The sequence below is a fragment of the Pan paniscus genome, chromosome 1 (genome assembly GCF_029289425.2).
Source record: "Pan paniscus chromosome 1, NHGRI_mPanPan1-v2.0_pri, whole genome shotgun sequence".
Taxonomy (NCBI): Eukaryota; Metazoa; Chordata; class Mammalia; order Primates; family Hominidae; genus Pan; species Pan paniscus.
In genome coordinates, this window is record NC_073249.2 from 79,384,842 (window position 1) to 79,394,300 (window position 9,459).

At 43.2% G+C, this 9,459-nt stretch overlaps 1 pseudogene; it reads left to right on the forward strand.

Annotated features, from left to right (window-relative positions):
* The first annotated feature begins 5,913 nt into the window (after positions 1-5,913).
* LOC100967722 (HAUS augmin-like complex subunit 4) lies at positions 5,914-6,803 on the forward strand (annotated as a pseudogene).
* The last annotated feature ends 2,656 nt before the right edge of the window (positions 6,804-9,459 follow it).

Genomic DNA, 9,459 nt, shown 5'->3' on the forward strand with positions numbered 1-9,459 from the left:
TCTTGCTCTGAGTTTACATGAGATCTAGTTGTTTAAAAGGGTGTGGCACCCCTCCCACCTCCCCATCCCCCCATCCCCCCACCCCCCCACACACACATTCTCTCTCATTCCTGCTTTTGCCATGTGATGTGCCTGCTCCTTCTTCATCTTATGCCATGATTGTGATCTCCCTGAAGCTGCACCACAAGTCAAGCAGATGCCAGCACCAAGTTTCCTGCAAAGCTGCAGAACCATGAGCCAATTAAACCTCTTTTCTTTATTAATTACGCAAGTCTCATGTATTTTTTAATAGTGATAAAAGAATGGCCTAATACAGAAAATTGGTACTGAGGAGTGGGGCATTGCTATAAAGATACCTGAAAATGTGGAAGTTTGAACTTCAGAGTGATGATTTAGGATATCTGGGGGTAAACATTTCTAAGCAGCAAAGCATTCAAGAAATGGCCTGGCTGTTTCTAACAACCTGTGCTCAGCCGTGGGAGCAAAAAAAAAAAACAGACTTACAGTTGGAACTTATATTTAAACAGGAAGCAAAGCAGAAACATTTGAAAAATTTGCAGCCGAGCCATGTGACAGAGAAAGGAAGATTTTTCAGAAAAGAAATTCAAGCAGGCAGTGGAGCAACCACTTGCTAGAGATATTCATGTAACTAAAAAAGAACCGAGTGCTAATTTCCAAGACAATGGGGAAAAGGCCTCAAAGGCATTTCAGAGACCTTCACAGGAGGCCCTTGCTTCAGAGACCCAAAGGCCTAGGAGGGAAAAATGGTTTCATGGGCCAGGTCCAGAGCTCTGCTGTCCTGTGCAGCATCAGAACTCTGCTCCCCACATTCTGGCCACTCCAGCTCCAGCTGTGGCTCAAAGGGGCCCAGGTACAGCTTGGGCCATGGCTTTAGAGGTGGCAAGCTGTAAGACTTGGCAGCTTCCATCTGGTGTTAAGCCTGTGGGTGCACAGTGTGCAAGAGTAAATGAGGCTTGGCACCCTCCATCAGATTTCAGAGAATGTGTGGAAAAGTCTGGATGCCCAGGTAGAAGCCTGCCTCAGGGGCAGAGCCCCCACAGAAGAACCTCTGTTGGACAGTGCCAAGAGGAAATACAGGGTTGGAGCTCCCACACAAAATCCCCACTAGAGCCCTGCCTAGTGCGTCTGTGAGAAAGGGGCCATGGCCCTCCATACCCTAGAATGGTAGATCCACCAGCAGTTTGCACCCAGCACCTGGAAAAGCCACAGGCACTCAACAACCTGTAAGAGCATCCTGGAGTTCTGAAACCTTCAAAGCCAGAGGTGGAAATATCCAAGGCTTTGGACGCTGGCCCCTTGCACCAGTGTGCCCTGAATGTGGGATATGGAGTCAAAGAAGACTATTTTGGAGATTTAAGATTTAATTACTGCCCTTCGGCATTTTGAACTTGTATGAGGCCTGTAGCTCCTTTCTTCTGGCCAATTTCTACCTTTTGGAAGGGGATGTTTACAATGACTATACTCCCATTGTATCTTGGGAGTAAATAACTTGTTTCTTTATTTTACAGGCTCTATAGATGTTAAGGAACTCAGCTCAGTTCTAGATGAGACTTTGAACTTGGGACTTGGGACTTTTGAGTTAATGCTGGAATGAGTTAAGACTTTGGGCGGGGGGAGGCTTTGGGGGACTATTGGGAAGGCATAATTATATTTTGCAATGTGAGAAGAACATGGGATTTGGGTGGGGCTGGGGTGGAATAATATGGTTTGGATATTTGTTCCCACCCAAATCTCATGTTGAATTGTAATTTCCAGTGTTAGACATACAGCCTGGTGGGAGGTATTTGGATCGTGGAAGTGGATCCCTCATGAATGATTTGGGTTATTCCCTTGGTGATAAGTGAGCTTTTGCTCTGAGTTCACATGAGATATGGTTAAAGGTGTGTGGCATTCCCAACACACACCACATTCTCCCTTGCTTGTTCTTGCTTTCACTGTGTGACATGCCTTTTCCCCCTTTGCCTTCTGTCATGATTGTGAGCTCCCCGAGGCTTCACTAGAAGCCAAGCAGATTATAGCACCATGCTTCCTGTACAGCCTGCAGAATGATGAACCAATTAATCTATTTTCTCTATGAATTATCCAGTCTCAGGTATTTCTTTATAGCAATTCTAGAATAGCCTAATACATGATTTTGCAAGATAATTCAGAAGATTCTGCTTAACTGTTGCACACAAATAAGGAAACCAGCTCTAACAGGGCACTTGGTTATTCAAACCTTGTTGAATAAGCCAGGATTTTCCTACAGAGACCTAGAAATGGATGTCTGCTTGGATAGAAGGAATATCCCTTCCTATCAAGACATGTGAGAGAAACATAGGCAAGCCTTGCTCTAAAAACAATATGGAGTTTGCATTTATTTGGAGGCCATAAACTTAAAATTGATTTTAACATTGTGCCTTGTGTACAGTAATTACTGAGGAGGAGGAGGAGTAAATCTCATGGTTCCAGCCTCCTTATCCTCCTTTTGTAATACTGGTAATAATTGGCCCTACACAGGTACCTTTTAAATTTAAAACTTTTTAATGGGCCATTATGACATTTAGCTATGACTATAAAGTCAGAGAAAAACACGTGATTTCAGGCTTTCTAGTCAGGTCTAAACTTTTTTCTTTAAAATTATGTCTAATTCCAATCAATAGAAAAAGAGGGAATCCTCCCTAACTCATTTTATGAGGCCAGCATCATCCTGATACCAAAGCCTGGCAAAGACACAACAAAAAAAGAGAATTTTAGACCAATATCCCTGATGAACATCGATGCAAAAATCCTCAATAAAATACTGGCAAACCAAATCCAGCAGCACATCAAGAAGCCTATCCAGCATGATCAAGTGGGCTTCATCCCTGGGATGCAAGGCTGGCTCAATATACGCAAATCAATAAATGTAATCCAGCATATAAACAGAACCAACGACAAAAACCATATGATTATCTCAATAGATGCAGAAAAGACCTTTGACAAAATTCAACAATGCTTCATGCTAAAAACTCTCAATAAATTAGGTATTGATGGGATGTATCTCAAAACAATAAGAGCTATCTATGACAAACCCACAGCTAATATCATACTGAATAGGCAAAAACTGGAAGCATTCCCTTTGAAAACTGGCACAAGATAGGGATGCCCTCTCTCACCACTCCTATTCAACATAGTGTTGGAAGTTCTGGCTAGGGCAATCAGGCAGGAGAAGGAAATAAAGGGCATTCAATTACAAAAAGAGGATGTCAAATTGTCCCTGTTTGCAGATGACATGATTGTATATCCAGAAAACCCCATCGTCTCAGCCCAAAATCTCCTTAAGCTGATAAGCAACTTCAGCAGTCTCAGGATACAAAATCAATGTGCAAAAATCACAAGCATTCTTATACACCAATAACAAACAGAGAGCCAAATCATGAGTGAACTCCCATTCACAATTGCTTCAAAGAGAATAAAATACCTAGGAATCCAACTTACAAGGGATGTGAAGGACCTCTTCAAGGGAACTACAAACCACTACTCAATGAAATAAAAGAAGATACAAACAAATGGAAGAACATTCCATGCTCATGGGTAGGAAGAATGAATATTGTGAAAATGGCCATACTGCCCAAGGTAAGTTATAGATTCACTGCCATCCCCATCAAGCTACCAATGACTTTCTTCACAGAATTGGAAAAAACTACCTTAAAGTTCATATGGAACCAAAAAAGCCCGCATCGCCAGTCAATCCTAAGCCAAAAGAACAAAGCTGGAGGCATCATGCTACCTGACTTCAAACTATACTACAAGGCTATAGTAACCAAAACAGCATGGTACTGGTACCAAAACAGAGATATAGACTGATGGAACAGAACACAGCCTGCAGAAATAATGTCACATATCTATAACCATCTGATTTTTGATAAACCTGACAAAAACAGGAAATGGGGAAACGATTCCCTATTTAATAAATGGTTCTGGGAAAACTAGCTAGCCATATGTAGAAAGCTGAAACTGGATCCCTTCCTTACACCTTATACAAAAATTAATTAAAGACAGATTAAAGACTTAAATGTTAGACCTAAAACCATAAAAACCCTAGAAGAAAACCTAGGCAATACCATTCAGGACATAGGCATGGGCAAGGACTTCATGTCTAAAACACCAAAAGCAATGGCAACAAAAGCCAAAATTGACAAATGGGATCTAATTAAACTAAAGAGCTTCTGCACAGCAAAAGAAACTACCATCAGAGTGAACAGGCAACCTACAACATGGGAGAAAATTTTCGCAACCTACTCATCTGACAAAGGGCTAATATCCAGAATCTACAATGAACTCAAACAAATTTACAAGAAAAAATCAAACAACCCCATCAAAAAGTGGGTGAAGGATATGAACAGACACTTCTCAAAAGAAGACATTTATGCAGCCAAAAGACACATGAAAAAATGCTCATCATCACTGGCCATCAGAGAAATGCAAATCAAAACCACAATGAGATACCATCTCACACCAGTTAGAATGGTGATCATTAAAAAGTCAGGAAACAACAGGTGCTGGAGAGGATGTGGAGAAATAGGAACACTTTTACACTGTTGGTGGGACTGTAAACTAGTTCAACAATTGTGGAAGTCAGAAGATTCCTTAGAGATCTAGAACTAGAAATACCATTTGACCCAGCAATCCCATTACTGGGTATATACCCAAAAGATTATAAATCATGCTGCTATAAAGACACATGCACACGTATGTTTATTGCAGCACTATTCACAATAGCAAAGACTTGGAACCAACCCAAATGTCTAACAATGATAGACTGGATTAAGAAAATGTGGCACATATACACCATGCAATACTATGCAACCATAAAAAATGATGGGTTCATGTCCTTTGTAGGGACATGGATGAAGCTGGAAACCATCATTCTCAGCAAACTATGGCAAGGACAAAAAACCAAACACCGCATGTTCTCACTCATAGGTGGGAATTGAACAATGAGAACACATGGACACAGGAAGGGGAACATCACACACCAGGGCCTGTTGCAGGGTGGGGGGAGGGAGGAGGGATAGCATTTGGAGATATACCTAATGTTAAATGATGAGTTAATGGGTGCAGCACACCAACATGGCACATGTATACATATGTAACTAACCTGCACATTGTGCACATGTGCCCTAAAACTTAAAGTATAATAAAAAATAAATAAAAATAAAATAAAATAAAATTATGTCTAATTAAAAATATTCCTGATTGGTAGAAATTTGAATTGTTTCAAGTTTGGAGCTATAAGTAAAACTTCTATAAACAGTTAAGTATGTGTCTTGAGTTGACTTATGCTTTTATTTCTCTCGAGTAAAAACAAACAGCAGATTTTCTAGGCTGTATGGTAAGTATGAATATGTTTAACTCTATAGTCTATTTATGTGTTTAAACATCCAGAAATGACTATACAATTTTACATTCCCACCAGCAATTTATATCAGCTCCCGTTCCTCCATATAACTTGCCAAAACTTGGAATGGTGAGCGTTTAGAAATTTTACCATTCTAATTGGGTATTTGCATTTTTCTAATGACTAATAATCTTGAATATTTAAAAATGTGCTTATTTGCTATCTGCATATCTACTTTGGTGAAGTGTCTATTAAAATGTTTTGCTGCCCCTTCCCCTTCCTGGAGGGCCTTCCACCACGGTCCTCCTGGGCCTCGCTTCCCCTAGCCCCTGTGGTAGGCCCGAATGAGAGGTTCCGGAGCGAGTTCCGGAGCCCCGGGGTGGGGTGGGTCCTGGGTGTAAACAGACGCTGCTGTCCAGCCTGCCCCAGCCGAGGATCTTGGCACCCCCTTGAGAGCTTCACCTGCCCCAGTATTAGAATCCCAAGAAAATCAAAAGGTATTTGGGGATTTCTGCTCACCTGGAGAAGGGATGGAAATACTTCAACAAGGACTGCATAAGACAACGTGGTTGAGGTCTGAGATTTTACATGGAGTTATTCAGGAGTTGCTTGTGGACTACTGTGTGAAGATACAGGACACAAATTTAACTTCTGAGGACAAAAATTTCATGAGACTCTTGAACAGCGGCTACTCATAACTGAACTGACATGGCTCTTAGGTCCTAGCCAGGAGAGGGAGATACCTTCACTGCTAGAGCTGGAGAAAGCGGACCTTCTGGAATCCATGCCACTCTCAGACGATTTTGTGTGGATGAGGGCTCTGCTACAGCAAGAAGTGGAGGAGTAGCTCAAGAAGAAATGTTTCACTCTGCTCTGGTACTATGATCCCAATTCAGATGCTGACAGTGAAACCGTGAAGGCAGCAAACGTGTTGAAACTTGCAGAGGTCCTAGTGGCTAGGAAGCAGCAGTGCCAGGATGCCAAGAGCCAGCAAAAGGAGCAGATGGTGCTGCTGGAGAAGAAGAGTGCCACCTACTTCCAGGTGCTTCTCTGCTGCCTCATTTTGCTGCAGAGGCTTCTTCAGGAACAACGGCTGAAGACTCACTCCGAGTTAGACCACATCAATGCCCAGTACCTGGAAGTCAAGTGTGGTGCTATGATACTTAAGCTGAGGATGGAAGAGTTAAATATTTTGTCCAACACACTGCTGAGAAAGTGGAAGTTCATTGTCCGATTAGGGACCGTTTGGAGGGAGCGATTCACCTACAGGAGCAGCACATGGAGAAGTCAAGACAGGTCCTGAACTCCTATGAAATACTTGGGGAGGAGTTTGACAGACTGGTGAAAAGAGTCCACCCTACTCAAGCAGGCAACTGAGAAGCGGTGGGCCCTCCAGGAGTTCAACAAGTCCTATTGTTGAGCTCTGGCAGGGCCAGGAAGCATGGCTTCTGCACAGCTGCTGCCTCCTAATCTTCCTGCTAGTAGGACCACCTTCACCTGAGGCTGCCTTCTCTACAAGGGAGTGTGGGAACGTTTGCACTTGCTTGAAAGACTGCAGTCGTTTAGGCACCCTCCTGGTTTTTCTTTCTTGTTTATAATGACTGGGCCTCTTCTGGAAAATCTAGCAAGCAGATTTGTATAATTTTTATGCATGGCTGTTTGTCTGTGTCAGCCCTGTATATTTGATTATCTCCTGAATAAAGTTATGATATTATATCTTAAAAAGTGTTTTGCTTATTTTAAAAATGTTGTCTTTATAATTGAAATTAAGCATTCTTTATGTATTTTGTATAAGTTCAGTATCAGATATAGCTTTTGAAAATATTTTCTTTCAGTCCATGGCCTGCCTTTATATTTTCTAAATGTTGTTTTTTAAAAGGCAAATGTTTTATATTTGATAAACTTCAATGTGTCTATTATTTCTATATCGTGTGTGTGTTTGTGAGCATGTGTCCAATCTAAGATATCTTTGTCTAGCTAGAGGTCCCGAAGATTTTTCTTGCATATTCTTCCAGAAATGTTTTGTTTTTCACACTTACATTTAGGTCTATGATGCATTTTGAGTTAATTTTTCTGTATGGTGAAAGTAAGGGTCAATGTTCACTTTTTGATTATACCATTTGTTGATTAATGAATACATTCCCCATTGAAATACCTTGGCACTTTTGTCAAAAATCACTGGGAGAGACAGAGGCAAGATAGCTGACCAGATGCAGCTAGTATGAGCCCCTTCCACAGAGAAGGACCAAAATAGGTCCTTCTTCTCTACCAGGAAGTAGATAATCACAAATCTAAGAAAGAACACTGGAATTCAACAGAGAAGTGACAGGAAGCACTGAAAACAAAGAAGGAGAGGGAAGTGAGGCAGCCTGCTCAGCCAAGATTGCCTGGGAGTTGGGAGAAGCTCTCAGATGCAGGGAAATGATCAGTGAGACCTTCGGGGCTCCAAATTCTTGTCATGAACTTCAATTCTAGGCACTGGAGAGCCCTTCAACCCTCATGAGCATCAAGACTAACATAGGGAGCTGCCTAGAGATTGTACAAAGGCATCGTTTCAGAAAGGGAACTTAGGCTGAGTCCCACAGGCTTCTGAGCCTTGTGCAACTGTAACATTGTATCATTCTGAGAGCTCAGCCCCCAGAGGACTTTGTCCTACCCTGGGACCATCACTGCCATAGCTGCCACTGGGCCAAGGAGAGCAAGAGGAGGATGGGCACTTTCTTCCGAGGATAAATCCCACCACTACTGCAGACTATTGTGGGGCCAAGATGTGAAGAAACTGTACACACCACAGCTGTCTGCCCATGCTGCTCCCACCGAGAGTGGCACTTCCCTCCCTGGTAGCAGGCCCACAGCCAGTGCCATTTTGACAGCCCAGCCTCCAAAGCACTGTGATCTTCCCTGGGGCCACCAGGCCAAAGAAGGAGAGAGAAAGCTGGGCACTTTAACAAGCCCTGAGGACAAATACCACTGCCACTGCTATAGGCTGCTAAGAGACCAAGGTGTGAGCAAACTGCAAGCTCCACAGCTTACTGCTTTAGCTGCTCCCACTGAGAGTGGCCTTGCCCTCCCTGGAGGCAGCCTGCAGTGCAGCCACTGCGGCCCAAACCTGACAATTCTGCCAGCAGCCTAGGAATCATCTGCCCCTGCCTATCACAGCCACTGCCTGAACACACTTCCAGGGAACCTGAGGAAAAAGTTATCAACTCAGTCCCATTTCCCTACTACTCTAGCATGCCATTTAGGGGCCTTGGGGTCTCTCAGCCCAGTTCATCACCAATGGTACCTGAACATTCCTCTTGGAGTCTGAAGCTGGGCTGACCCAACCTGTTGATACCACCACAGCTGGCAGTCACCCACATGAGCCACCTGCAGGTCAGCAGACTGGCCCACCCAACTTATCACAACCACCACCAATACCAGAATGGACTACCTGGGGTCCAGTGGGTTGCTCCACCACTGCTCCTGCCGTCACCCACATCACACCACTGCCTGGAGACCTAAGAACCCACCCGCATGCCTTGACCACAGCTGCCACTACTGGCCTACCTGGACCTGCTAATACCAGTGGCAGCATACATCACTCTGAGGCTCAAGGACAGGTATGCTCAACCCACTGTTACCACCACTGGGGCCTGAAGACTGGCCCGCCAGGCATCTTAGAACCCATAAAAACTTCATCATAGCGTCCACTAACAACTACACCCTAAGCCACTAAGGAAATCACAAATACCACTGACCCTGTTCACAGCTGAAGAAATCACACAGAGACTACCTTACTGCATACACCCAATATCAAAGCCAGAGTGACCTACTCAACTGCAAACAGATATACATCTTCAGGAAAAGTTCTGCCCCATGAAATCAAATTAAAAAACTTGAAAGAAGTGTCTGTTACACCAGATGCACAGATATCAATGTAAGGATGCAGGAAACATGAACAAGTAAGGAAATACAACACCTCCAAAGGAACTCAATAATTTTCCAGCAGCAGATCCCAATTAAAGAAACAAAATCCCAAATAAAGATGCAAAATACCGATTTTAAAGAAGCTCAATGAGACACAAGAGAATTCT